This window comes from Chelonoidis abingdonii, chromosome 1 (assembly GCF_003597395.2).
Source record: "Chelonoidis abingdonii isolate Lonesome George chromosome 1, CheloAbing_2.0, whole genome shotgun sequence".
Taxonomy (NCBI): domain Eukaryota; kingdom Metazoa; phylum Chordata; order Testudines; family Testudinidae; genus Chelonoidis; species Chelonoidis abingdonii.
The window spans coordinates 274,067,128-274,082,188 of record NC_133769.1 but is presented as its reverse complement, the minus strand read 5'-3'; positions in this window follow the sequence as shown (position 1 = coordinate 274,082,188).

Below are 15,061 nucleotides of genomic sequence, written 5' to 3'. Positions count from 1 at the left end.
CTCCTGCAGACCCCAAAACTGCATAACAATGAAATGCGGTAGTTTTAAGTTATATGGAAAAAATTAAAAATGAATTATATTGACACATGAGTTCAGACTATGTTTGAAACTATAGTAGAGAACAGATTTATCTGACACATAGATTAACATAGTTTGTTGTGGAAGAATCAACATGGCTTTTCTAAGGGGAAATCACATCTCACCAATTTATAGAATTCTTTGAGGAGGTCAACAAACATGGACAAGGGTGATCCAGTTGATATAGTGTACTTGGACTTTCAGGAAGGACGTTTGACAGAGTCCCTCACCAAATACTCTTCAGCAAAATAAGCAGACATGGGGTAAGAGGCAAGGTCCTCTCATGGATCAGTAACTGGTTAAAAGTCAGGAAATAAAGGAGAGGAATAAATGTCTGTTTTCAGAATGGAGAGAGGTAAATTGTGATGTCCCCCAGGGATCTGTACTGGGCTGTTCAACATATTCATAAATGATCTGCAAAAATGAGTAAACAGTAAGGTGGCAAAATGTGAATGTGATACAAAATTACTGAAGATAGTTAAATCCAAAGGAGAATGAAGAATTACAAAATGATCTCACAGAACTTGGTGAATGGGCAACAAAATGGCTGATGATATTCAACGTTAATAAATGCAAATTAATGCACACTGGAAAACATAATCCCAACTATACGTACATGTAGCGAGGCGGTGTGGCTCCCCTCCTCCACAGGGAGGGTTGAGCCCCGTCCATCTTCCCCCAGGGCGGAACTTCCGGGCAGAAGCCCCGCCCCTCAAAGGGTCAGGCGGCGACCCGGAAGTATAAAAGCCGGGCGCCGGCTTTCAGTTGGAGCTCAGCTGCGCCAGAGCAGATGTGGCCGCCGACCTCGCGCTGGGAGGCTGCGAGCTCGGGACAGGTATCAGGCCTTGCTGGAACCGACCCGCAGCAACCCCGACCCTGAGCTGCTGGAACTACCCAAGCTGCCCAGCCCCAACTACGGTCTGGAAACCGTGGACCAGACCTGGCCCGCTACCAGAGGGGCACCCGGATCTACCTAGCCGGATGGGAGGAGCCCATGAGGGTGGACGACGCGCGGACCAGGTAGGAGGCGAAGGGGAGTGAGAGTAGCCACGGGGCGGCTGACTACAGTCAGGCTCAGAAGCCCGAGCCAATGATCGGTGTTGTCGGTCAGACCCCACCTGTCATTCTGTCAGTGTGTTCGACCGGATCCCACTGACTTGCACTACGGCAGCAGCGCTACAGGGCCCCGGGCTGGAACGCAGAGGAGGGTGGGCCTGCGTTCCCCTGCAACCGTAACGTAACCGGGTGGCAGAATCCCCCCTCGCCTCACCTGACGAAGCCAGTGTGACCCCTTACTGCTCTGCCCTGCCCCAAGGGCCAGAGCTATTGTACTGTGTTGTGCCCGCCGACCAAGGGCTGGGCCCCATTGACTGTGTTACTGCTATCGCCCTGCCCCAAGGCCGAGCCTATTGTACTGTGTTTGGTGCCCCGCCCGAACCAAGGGCTGGGCCCCCATTGACTTTGTTACTGCTCTGCCCTGCCCCAAAGGGCCAGGGCCTATTGTACTGTGTTTGGTGCCCCGCCCGACCCAAGGGCTGGGCCCCTATTGACTTTGTTGCTGCTCTGCCCCGCCCAAAGGGGCCAGAGTGTAGTGGACTGTTCATTTGGTGCCCGCCTATACCCAAGGCGGGGCCCCTACTGACTTTGCTGTGTCCCAGTCCGCTCCACAGGGACCGAACGGCCAGACAGTGGACTGCGGACCCGAGGGACAAGACCCAGCGAGAACAGGACGAGGCCGGTGTGGCTCCCGTCCTCCACAGGGAGGGTTGAGCCCCGGCTCACCTCGTCACAGTACAAAATGATGGGATCTAAATGAACTGATTTTTAATGATTTTTTATTTAATTTCTCTCTCTCCTGCTCCCTTTCACTGCCACTCCCTTCACCATAATATCTGAGCATCTCAGAGATATTTTAAAATAGAAATATCTATCTTCCTTCCTTCCTAGTCTACAGAAGAATCAGCTTGTTCCTTTACAAAAATTATACCTTTTCATTCCTGTATTTCTAAATGACCACAGTCTCATATAATTTGATATTGAGTTCCACATCCAGGTCTAGCTGCTATGAATGTTCTCCCTACTCATAAGCTTCCCCTTGTAGGCTGACAGTTTCATGTTCCCAATGAAGTGTAGCTGTCATCTGAGGCCATGGCTGTGGAGGAAGAGATGGTCCCTCAGGTGCAAGTCCAATCCCTGGAAGGTTTTGAATATCAGGACAGAGACCTGAAACTGGACTCTGTATTTAGTGGGAAGCCAGTGTATAGAGCAGAGCACCACAGTAATCAGACAAGTTTCTGCCTTTTGTGCTCTTTACAGCTTTTTCAGGGTGTGTGGCCTTCATTCCTAGATATGATATGCTATAATAAAGCTGGGATCCACATGTGGATCCCTGTGGTCATGTCTAATAAGTCTGATAGGAAACAGTGTGGTCTTTTGCCCAACTGAAAATTAGGTGGGTGTTTTTGCAACAATGATTATTTAGGCATCTCCTGTCAATGCAAAATGAGCCCAAAAGGACTTTAAAAGTGTGAATAGATATCAAGGTCTGAAAGCAGATGCCTCCAGTAGTTGAAGTGTTATAAATAGGCTTGGAGGGATTCAATATTTATGGGTAAATGTTGATTTCACCATATGCATACAAACCAATGAAAAAATATTTCCATTAATGATTATTGATATTTACAGCTAGGCAAAGATTAAGGATATATACTTTGTCTATTTTGATATGTAATGTTGACAGTTTGTGTTTTAACAGTTACAAAGCCGTAACTTTCGGAATCCCTGTGTTGACTGTCATTAAATAATTGTCTGCCCCCACCCCACTCCCCAGTTTTTTGCAACTGTGAAAATGTAAATCAATAAACATTAAAAAAAAAGCTTTGCAACTTTCATCCAGCTTTGAAATTTTAAATTGATAAAAAACTTTAAAAATGCTTACAAATAAACATTGATATGACCAGACAAAATTATATAAAAAAAATCAAATTCTGCCAAGACTAGTTATAAAGATGAAAACTTCTTCAAAGTACTTCCTTCTTCAAACCAGCATCACCTCAGTCTTTCCTGGTTAAGCTTTCGGCAGGGGCTGATTTCAGATAGACATTGAAAAAAGTTGGAAGATTATTTGTTTATTTTTGATGTAAAAAAGATATAGAGATCTGGGTAGTACAGAACAATATATGTCTGGATATTTGTTCACTTACAAGTTACTTCACACTTTCCAAGTAAGCTTTTTTTTAAAAAAATGTGTTTGAATATATTTTGCCTTTGGAGTATATAGGAAAAATATAAATTGTATGACTGTTATTGGTTTAGTGTACCAGTTGGCATAACCTTCAGAGGCAGGAACACCAGATTCTGGAGTCAGTTATCCAGAAGGAACATCTGAGTGTGGATTGAGGATAGAGAACAAATCGTGAAGAGGAAATTATAGAGCTGGTTGTGACTTTTTTGACTAAATTTTTTCATGACAAAATCCCCGATTGCCAAAACTGAATTTGTTTGTGGGAAATGGTCAGTTTTTTGGTTCAAAACAACTTTTTGTTTAGAAATTTAAGTTAGAGTTTAAGGTCAAGGAACCACCAGTCACTTAGTCTGATTACCTGTATATCCCAGGTCACCAAAACCACCTTGCCACCTCCACACCAAGCCGCAAAACCAGAATTAGCCTAAAGTGTTATAGCCCTCAGGAGATTAAACAATTGTGTTTGTTTTCCTTACTATAGATTGAGGTTTAAAATAGAAACAAAACATTAAAAATATGAAAATAATACATTTTGATTAATCCAATCTGAAACTTTTAGTTAATCTAAAATTTTTTCCATGAACTATCTGTCCTGATTTGGGATGGGAAATTTTTGAAGCTTTGAAATTCTCATGGGTCAGGAAAACCATTTTCCCCCCAGCTCTGGAAACTTGGGGTACTGACAAGATATTGAAAGGAACTCCAGTTTAATTTATGATTAACTGAGTGCTTTCTTTACTAGAAACCAGCACATGAAATATTTGCAGTGTTTCAAAGCTAGAATAAAATCTAAACCTCTCAGTAAGGAGATTTATAATGGGTACACTGACAGAATCTTTACTATATGAAAATATTCAGTGTCCTGGTAATTACTGCAATGAAATTACTCAATGCACTTTTAAAGCCTGTGTTTAAGACAGGGTCCCTTGAGTTGAATATTCCCAGTAGTTTCAGGCAGATGAATAAGCAGCATTATCTCTGTGGAATAGAGCCAGTTTCCTTGGATTTTTGCTATGTAGCTAGTGTTTTCCAGAATGCCAGACAATTATAGAATTAATAACTTAGTCTGTACCAGATAAATGGTCAAAATGATTTGGATTCTTCAGCATTTCATCAAGTTTAAACCAATTTAAATTTTTAAAAACATGCATTTTAAAAATGATTAATAAAATTTGCATTATTTGCTAACTACAATAAACCTTCTGTCAATTTGTCTTGAATTCTATTAGTCAAGTGTGAAGAAAATAAACTTAATGGACAAAGTGTAAACCGTATTTGAGCAGCACAACCATCTTAGTCCCTGATGATCACAATGTAGTGCTCTGGACAGTTTAATGGAATTGCTTCTTAATTACAGAACAGTCCTTGATAACCAAGAGAAAAAATTGGATTGGATAGTATTGATTCAAAGCATTCCGGTTTCTCTTTAGGGACATTTCTAGCCAGCAAAACGTTCACTGGTAGGCAGATAAAACAGCTTAAGTTCACCCTCTGCTTGATTTGATCAATAAGTAGTCTACTCATATAGCAGAGTGTTGGCTGTGTTAATTTAGCCCTGGAAATATCATTAGATGCCACTGATGTAGAATGTAAAATATATTTTGGTGAAATATATAAAAGTGTATCCAGGCATTTTGAATTGCTGTTGATCTTTCAAAAATCGTCCATAATACTAATTTTGACATTAATTAGTCAAAACTTCACTCAAGAGGCAAATTTTGTCTTTGGAGGCTCCTGACGAGCATACATCCACAGGTAGAATTTGCTCTATAAAAGCACAGCATAAAAAACCTCATAAAGGGTTAAACAACAGTTTTCAGTTGGGGAATCTAAGGCTTTAGGTACAAAATTTTAAGAACCCAGTTAGGACATGTTGACCTAAATTCTGCTCACAGACACTGCTGTCTTTTGCTTGCATGGACCCTGGCATAGAGATTCATAGCAAAAAAAAAAAAAAAAATCCTTTGGGGTTATGTTGTAGCAGTCATGATCTATGAAATCATAGGCCTTCGTAAACAGGAGGCATTTATTAAAGAACTCCAGTATAGTTTCCACATAGCTTGAGTTCCAGCCTTGTCACCTCATTTTCCAGAGTTCACCTGGAACTGGAACTCTATCCAGCACAAAATGAGGGGCCCCCTGGATCTGGAACTCTATACAGCACACAGACATCTAGTGACTGAATAATATATTGTGTATAAACATATTACACAGCAGAATAATGAGGCTAAAGCCTCCTTTTTCCTGGGGATACCCAGGATCCCAGCACATTCCGAGTCGGGTGGTACTGTCTGAGAAGGGAGGGAGAGAGAGTGATTCTTGGCAAATGTTGACTTTTTTTTAAAATGGTAACCACTGCACATACCAGTTTGTGTTCAAAGATTTTTATAAACATTAACATATTAATCTTGTGAGGTACATAAGTAATAGCCTCATTTCATAGATGTGAGGTTAAGTGGTTGTCCAGGGCCTCATGTTAAGTGAGTGTCATAACTGAGACTAGTGCTTAGGTGACTTTGTAGTGCATTGGACTACGCTACCTTTTGTAGCTAGAATTCTGATCTGAAAAAGGAATGGCTGTAGTCTATATGCCTACTTTCTTGTTGAAATATTTATCCTAAAATAATATGCAAAGATAAAAATTAGTGCCAAGTGCTCAAAAGCATACAGCATGGAAATGGACAAAGGTTTTACTTGTAAGTATATCTTCTGTTGAAGCATCATTAGCCCTGCTTTTGCTTTTCCAGTCTCTTGTGTTTACTTGAAGCATTTATTCAGCTGCTAACTCTTTTTTTGACTTGCTACAAGAATGATGTGCTGTGAAAACCTATGCTTTTTTAATTGCATTTTGGGATTTGAAATTCCCTGATCATATTACTGTTATCATATATATTCTGTAGGAACAAAGTATGTTATTAACAGAAACAGGTGCTACTATGTACACTGATGAAACAAACAAGGACTGTGTTTGTAAGAAGCAGATAATACGAAGGGGGAGAACATTTACAACTTGAGACGGTTCCTGAGACAAAGGTATATTACAGTGTGAGAAATCCCAGAGACAGGAAAAACCCAGTGAACTAATAATGCTTGATTGTTTCTAGTAGAAAGGGGAAAGAACAAAACAAACAAAAACATGAAAAAGTTGCCTGTGGCTAGATGGGGAATATTGAGAACAGAGATTATTACATTTCACTGCAGTGAAACACAAGTAAAGTCAACCTCAGCTCTATGGCTTCATAGTAACCACTGGAGTCGGTTAGAGAGCTAGCATTGATCACCGTGTCAAAAATTCAATGAAAGTTAGTTTGGTTGCAGCATTTGTCATAATGCAGTCTCAAGTAAGGTAAAATGTAGGCTGAGTCACTTTCTGTTGCCTATGCACATCATAAGATCCTTATGGTGTCACATTCTGCGGTGCAGTCCACACCAGTGAGGAGTTGTCACCACCTACCCAGTAACCTTGGGTGCCTCAAAAGGCTTTGGTGGTGTAGGTCTAAACTGGTCCGCTCACAAATAGCTTAACAGGATGCAGGATCCAGGATGCTGGAACAATTTGTATAGTGGAGGTGCTGAGAGCCAGTGAACCAAATTGTAAATCCTGAATATAATGGAAACCACTTCAAGCCAGGAGGTGCAGCAGCACCCCCAGCACCTAGTTCCAGCAGGTCACACCATGAGTGTCTGGGTATAGCTGCAGCCCTGATCCAACAGCTCTGATCCCAGTAGCCTGTCAGCAACACACCAGTCACACTTGGACTTCCACCAGCCTTGGTTACCATGTGGAAGGTGACCCCAACAGACCCCCAGTCCTGAATTTTCCCAAAATGTGTATCCTGCACTGTCCAAGCATCTCCTAGACAGTGCAGATATTAATGGTTCATTGGTCTTGTACATAGTCAATATTCACCAGTTCACCACTTTATCTGGAGTTACCAAACAGTTCAGTTTAAACACAGCACTGGGTGGGTTTAGATTATTAAATAAAACAAGTTTATTTACAGAAGATAGGATTTAAAGTGAATTCAGATACAAGAGATAAAGTTAAAAATGGATACAAGCATGTAAAACTGAAAACAATCTTTTAAAATTCTAAAACTTGACTTCTAGCAAGTTTTGGTTCAAGTCTTTTGTTCAAAACGGCCTCTCTCACCTACAACAAGATGGTGTCTGACCCTTTCCTTGGTCAGGATCTTTCCCAGAGGCCCAGGGATGCTGAAGCTTTTGTCATCTTAGGTCAGAGAGATTGAGAGAGAGAGAGAGAATTTGAGGTTCTCTGCCCCTTTCTTTTATAGTGTAGTGAACCTTTGAAGTGGATTCTTCTGAGGGTTACCCTCTCAAAATAAAGTGTATTCAGATAGTAAAGCAGGCAACCTGGAGTGTGGTAATGAAGGAGGCTCTATGCTCTTTCTTCCTCCATATGTGTTTGCTGAAATGCAAATTGTTCTGTTTCCTGCCATCTCCTCCCCCTGCTGTCTTGAGGAACCAGTTTACTGCTTATATGTAAATTGAGGTAAACACACATTTCTTTGTTTAGGATAGGCCTGTTTAACAACTTTTGCCTACTCAGAGCTGTCTAGTTCTGAATATGTGCTAACATCATACAGGAGGAATTCATAACTTTACATATGATGTGCTACACACATTTCACCATGATGTTACTGAGCAGCGAGATATTAGTTTCCCAATGATCTCTCACAAGGATTATTTTATACAAGATTATTACATTGGTATGTAGGGTGTGACTACATGGGTGCTTTTGGTCACACCAGGCACCTATTTCTGATATCTGACATTGTTCAACATGATACACAGAATGTGTTACACAGAAAGGTTGCCTTTATAGCCTTATCCTTAGAAGATGGCAAATTGAGTTTTGTAAAAATTAAGCAGCCTTTGCAATCTGGAGTGTCTAGGCTTCAGAGCCTGAGCTCCAGCCTGAGCCACAAGTTCAAACTGCTGTCTACACAGCTATTGTTAGCATGAGCCCAAGTCTGTCTACTGAGGCTGGGCAGCTTGCTGTCAAGGGCTCTCTAGATAGACCCTTAATCTATGATAAATGAGATTATCATTTAATTAAATGTGATTATTTTAGTATTGGGAGGGAATGAGGATCCAGTTTCCTTTGGAATATTTTGAAAGTCCTATGAAATTTGCTTCAGGTGTTTTGAAAGGTTATTTACTTTTAAGTAAAGTTATTTTACATCCATGGGCATCATTATACAGTAGCAGCAGAAGTAGCAATGTTTTAGTTAAGACTGATATGCAACTTACATTATATAAAAAATACCAAGGTTGTCAGTTTTTCATTACTAGGGTCCTACCAAACTTACAATCCATTTTGGTCAGTTTCATGGTCATGAGATTTTAAAAATAATTAACTTCATTATTTCAGATATTTAAATCTGAAATTTCCCGGAGTTGTAATTATAGGGGTCCTGACCAAAAAGGAGTTGTGGCGGGGGGGTGTGTGTGTGCAAGGTTATTGTAGGCGGGGATTGCAGTGCTGCTACACTTACTTCTGTGCTGCTGCTGATGGCAGCGCTGCTTTCATAGTTGAGTGGCCAGAGAGCGGCATCTGTTGGCCGGGAACCCAGCTCTGAAGCCAGAGCCACCACCAGCAGCAGTGCAGAGGTAAGAATGGCATGGTATGGTATTGCAATCCTTACTTCTGCACTGCTGCCTTCAGAGCTGGGCCCTCAGCAACTGCCCCTCCCTCACCACCCAGCTCTGAAGGCAGCAGCACAGAAATAAGGGTGGCATGCTATGGTATGATGTGGTATGGCATGGTATTGCTGGCAGAATGCTGCCTTCAGAACTGGGCACCCAGCCAACAGCTGCCACTTTCTGGCCACCCAGCTCTGAAGGCAGCGAAGAGGTAATGGTGGCAATACTATGACCCTCTTACAATAACCTTGCAACCCCTCTGCAACTCCCTTTTAGGTGAGAACCCCCAGTTTGAGAAATGCTGGTCTCCCCCATGAAAACTGTATAGTATAGAGTAAGAGCACAGAAAAGACCAGATTTCAAGGAGAGAGACCAGATTTCATGGTCCGTGACGTGTTTTTCATGGCCATGAATTTGGTAGGGCCTTACTCATTACTTTGAGAAATGTGGTTCAAAAATTTCCATTCTTGATTTGAGCTCAGAGATGTGTGTGTGGGGGGGTAATTTCTGCATTTAGCCATTTCTGATTTCTGCTAGGAAGTAAATAAATTTCTAGTCACAACAGTATTTAACACAAGTTTAACTCTACAACAGCTGAACCAAACTTGTACAGCCTTGTATTGTTCCTTTAATCAAAATGAGATCTACAAAACAAGCTCAATATGAAGAATTGATTCAGTACTTTTGAAATGATTTGCTTAGTCTATAATTTAGAAAATCATGTTGCACAGTATACTTCCTCTTCTCACTCTAAAGTAGCTTTAAAATTAAAGGATGGTGTGAAACACAGTAACTTAATCGAAAAGTATAAGGGAAGGGATGTTGAGCAACCTGGTCTAGTTTCTTGTTTGCTTCTAAAGAATGGTGATTGTCAGAGTTTAAGGCCAGAAGGGAACACAAGATCATCTTGTCTCACCACATCACAGGCCACCAACAACACTCAGCACCCACATAGGGAACCAAACAACTGAAATTAGACTAAAGTATTACAGCCCACGGAGGACCAAAGTCACAGGCAGAGAATAGGAGAGACCAAAGTGCATCAGTGGCAGATACCCCCGCAATGGCAGGGAAATGATTAAGTGAGATATACCCAGATGGTCCTGGAAAATGACCTGCATCCACATGCTGCAGAAGAAGGAGAAAAAATCCCAAGCCAGTCTGACCTGCGGGAAAATTCCTTCCTGATTTCACATTTGGCAATCAGTTAGACCCTGAGTATGTGAGCAAGAAGCAGTCAGCCAGCCACCTGAAAAAGAATGCTCGGTGCTACCTCAGAGCACTGGCCCTCCCGATCCAGTGTCCCATCTTCAGTCATGGGCATCCCAGAAACTTCAAAGGGAGGAGATTCAAACCAACAAATCCAAAAGACTCTGTGCATGGGTGGGTGAATCCCTTCCTGACCCTTGCAGACAGCCATCTGAAAGCCTAAAGCATGACCTTTTAGGAAAAAACAGAAACTGGAAGTGAGCCCCAGGGCTGTTGAGCCCTGCCTCCTACCTTCACAAGCAACCTTGTCATACAAACTCTCCTAAATTTGTCCAGCTGTCTGATAAAACTAATTAAGTTGTATGCCCCCGCAACTCGTATTTGGAGGCTGTTCCAGAACCTCACCCCACTGACGGTTAAAATTATTCTTCTAATTTCCAGCCAGAATTTGTTCATGTCTAGTTTATATCCTTTTGTTCTTGTGCCAGGACTGTTCTTATAGCTCTTCAGTTTCCTTGGTATTTATCTCTCTAATGTATTTAGAGAGTAAGCATATCCCCTCTCAGCCTTTTTGCTAGAGTCTAGTTCTTCCAATTGCCTTTCATTAGATAGGCCCTCCATTCCCCTGGTCATTTTAATAGCTCTTCTCTGCACCTGTTCCTGTTTAAATTCATTTTTCTTGAACACAGGTGACTAGAATTGTGCCCAGTATTCAAAATGAGCTCTTACATGTCTTGTACAATGGCATTAGTACTTCTCTCTCTCTGTTGGAGATTGTTGAACCTTTTCGATGGCTGTATCACATTGGTGACTAAAAGTCACACACCCAGGTCTCTCTCGTCCTTTGTCACTTCCAACTGATAAGTTCCCAACTTGTAGTAGACCCTAAATGTGTGACATTGTGCTTTGTACTATTGAATTTCATCCCATTTCTGCCACTCTATTCTTCAAGGTCGTCCAGATCTTCCTGTGTAATATTCTGATCCTCGTCTATATTGATCATGCATTCCAACTTTGTATCATCAACAAATTTTATTAGCGCTTCTAGTTTTTATGGCAACATCATTAATAAAATAATTAAATAAGATTGGTCCCAAGACCAGTCCTTGAGGAACTCCACTAGTAACCTCCCTCCAATCCAATAATTCACCTTTCAGCACAATCTGTTGCCAACTCCCCTTTAGCTAGTTCCTTATCCATCTTCCAGTTCTTGTACTGATCCCCAACTTCCCTAATTTAACTAATGTGTTCCCATGTGATACTGTGTCAAATACTTTACTGAAGTCCAAGTACACTAGATCCATTGCACTTACCTTATCTAAAAAAAAATCAGTTATTTTCCTGAAGAAGGAAATCAAGATAGTCTGGCATGATATACATTTGGTAAACCCATATTGCGTTACATCCCCTTGACCATTTCCGTCCATGAAATGAATTATTCTTTCCTTCACAATTTGTTCTATAAACTTGCATATTACTGAAGTCAGAATAACAAGTCTGTAATTGCCAAAATCACTTTTTCCCCTTTCTTAAATAACGGGTACAATATTAGCTACTCTCTAGTCTTATGGCACTACTCCAGAATAGATAGATCTATTAAAAATCCTTGCTACCAGACTGGCAATGTCATGTGCCAGTTCTTTCAGTATTCTGGGATGGAAGTTATCTGATCCTCCTCATTTGAGTTTATTGATCTCTTTATGTTTCTCTTCCCCCTTAGGATGAGGTGATTTCTGTTTTGTAGAGATTCATTTCCATTAGTTGCATGGCCTTCATACACATGTTCCATATTATCATCCTTACTGAAAACTGAGGCAAACTATTAATTTAGTTTTTGAGCCATATCTATATTATCTTTAATCTCCTTCCCATCCACTGCAGAGCAGGTCAAATTTATCTTTCCTTATTCTCTTTTTATTTATAAGCTAAAAACCCTTGTATTTTAATATCCTTAGCATAAGATAATTCAGCTTGACTTTTAGCAAGTTCTCACTTTATTCCTCCATTTTTCTAACCTCCACAATGTAGCTTTTTTGTTGATAGATCCCCTTTTCAATTCCTTATAGGTTGTTTGCTTACTCCTGATATTTTTGAGGTTGTTATTCATCTAGGTGGTCTGGACCCTTTCTCTACAAGTTTTTTTTTTTTTTTTTTTGTCTTGCTTTGGATACAAATTTCAGATAGGTTGTTAGCTAGTTGAGTTAAAAAAATTCCAAGCCTTCTCTACATTTAGGTCTTGAGCACTTCAGTCCAATTGACTTCTCTAATTCCCTTATCTGCCCTTTAGAAAAAAAAAATCAGTTGATGAGCTGGTTTTGATTATTCTTCCACTTAATTTAATCTGAATTAATTCATGATGACTGAATCCAACTCATGATGACCAACTCTTCTATGATGTCCTGGCCTCTTACTAAAATAAAGTCTAAAATTGCATACCCTCTCATTGGTTCAGTGACAATTTGATGAAGAAAACTCATCTATCACATCTAGGAATAACTGGGTCCTACCAGGAGTAGTATTTATTTACCAATCTATATCCAAGTGACAAGGTGTGTGAGGTGATATCTTTTATTGGACCGACTTCTGTTGCCTTGAAACATGTCTCTCACCAACAAAAGGTATTATCTCACCCATCACGTCAGTCCCAGGATATTTGAGAGACAAGGCTACAATTACACTGCATACAGTCTATATCTAGGAAGTTAAGTATTTCTCTCTCTCATAGTGTTAATGAGATCTCGGTCCATATCCAAGTCTGATCCTGGGGGTCTATATCCAAAGAGAACAACTTATACAATCCTTCACCAAAGTGATTTTGACCCATACAGGTTGTGTTTTGTCCATACCATCACTTTTTATTTCTCTACATTGTACTTCTTTATTGATGTACAGCATTACCCTGTCACCTTTACTCCTATCTCTCCTAAATAGCACATATCCTTCAATATCTGTATTCCAGCCATGAGTGCTATTCCACCATGTTTCTGTAATCCCTATAATAGCTGGTTTGACATCCTGCACCAGTAGTTCCAGTTCCTGTGTTTTTTGCCCAGACTCCTTGCATTTGTATACAAGCATCTCAGTTGTTTCCTTTGGACCTCACCCAGTTTTCTAGCCAGATTAGGTATAGTTCTTTCACTAGCTGTAACATCTATAAACACCTACCTGACTACCACTCCAATAAATGTTTGTATTTTCTTTTTTCCTTGCTGTCCATACTCTTGCCTTGTGATCCCTTACTATATCTTCATTTAGCTGATCTTTCTTCTTTTGTGTATTGTAGCCAGGCATGGAGATTTCATAAGACCTCTCAACATTCTCTCCTCATATCCTAGTTTAAAGCCCTTATCATCTGTGCCAGCCTGGATGCCAAAAGGTGAATGCCCCATGTACTCGAAGGGAGTCCATCGGTCAAGAAGAGTGTTCTTTCTGTGAATGCTTCCCAGTGGTTGATCAACCCAAAAAACTTTCCTTATAGCACCAATCCTTGAGCCATCTGCTGATCTTCATTATCTTGTCACACCTTCACCCACCTTTTCTAGGGATTAGAAGTATTCCACTGAAAATCTACACTTCTTTAGGCATCTTATCCAGCCTAGCAAAGTCATCCTTGATCCATGCCAGTGGGAATCTAGCAATGTAATTCATCCCAACATGCAGCACAATCAATGGATTTTTCCCACTCCCATCAGGATCCTTTTCAGCATCCGTGTGCATATCTAAGATCCTTGCTCTTGACAGACTGCATACTCTTCTGTTCTCTAGATCTGATCTGACAGGTTTCTCAATTCTCATGAATATGTACTCCTCTGTCACATAGATCTGTTTCTTCCTGGTGTTGGTATGAATACATCCTCCTTGTTTTTCCTTAGGCTTTGGTAGCTGTCTCTTTCCATGATCTCTTCCTCTCTTCTGTAGAAACCAGCTTCCCTTCTTTTCTTCCTCACCCCTCCCTCACCTGCCTGTTTCTTCACATTTCTTCTCATCTCTGGTTCTTGGACTAGATGTTCTCGAGGTTTCTTCCAACCCTAATCTTCTGTGATCATTCTCCAATGCAGAAAACCTGTTGTTCCACCTGGTTTAATCACCACTAGGTGGTCTCTTACCCTGCCTTGTCCTAGTGGTCACATTCTTCCATAGATCACCCTTCTTTTCTGGCAGTCTGCCAGAAAGTCCAGGTACTTTCATTCAGTGGGCATCTGCTCATGTTGAGTTCTTCTCTTTCCTTGTCTGCATTATACCTTCAAATCCCTATCTGAATTTCAACATTTTCTGCAGCTGCATCTCTAATCCTAATATCTTCTCTGTCATTAGCTCTATTAGGTGACATTTCATGCATAAGTAGCTTCCATCAGATACCCAGTCAAGGATGCTGTACATCCTGCAGTTTCTGCATCCAATTATCTTCTTCATCTCCTTTCCTCACTGGTCACTTCTGGCACTGCCTCCGTAATGATCTTCTCTTCCTAGACCTTATTCCCAGAATAAAAGAAAGGGGTGGGGATGTCACTGGGTGCTGCTATTGCACCCTGGCTCCAAGCATCCTGTCTCAATTAAGGAGAAAGATAATGGAAATATACCTATCTCCTAGAACTGGAAAGGACCCCCCCCAAAGGGTCATTGAGTCCAGCCCCCTGCCTTCACTAGCAGGACCAAGTACTGATTTTGCTATAGATCCCTAAGTGGCCCCCTCAAGGATTGAACTCACAACCCTGGGTATAGCAGGCCCATGCTCAAAACTACTGAGCTATTGCTCCCCCTTATAGCAAAGGTTATAACAACACCCTTATAAGGTTTAACCTTATAATAAAGGTTAAAAAACAAACAGAAGGCAATCTTAAATCGGTAGGTGGATCCCAGGAT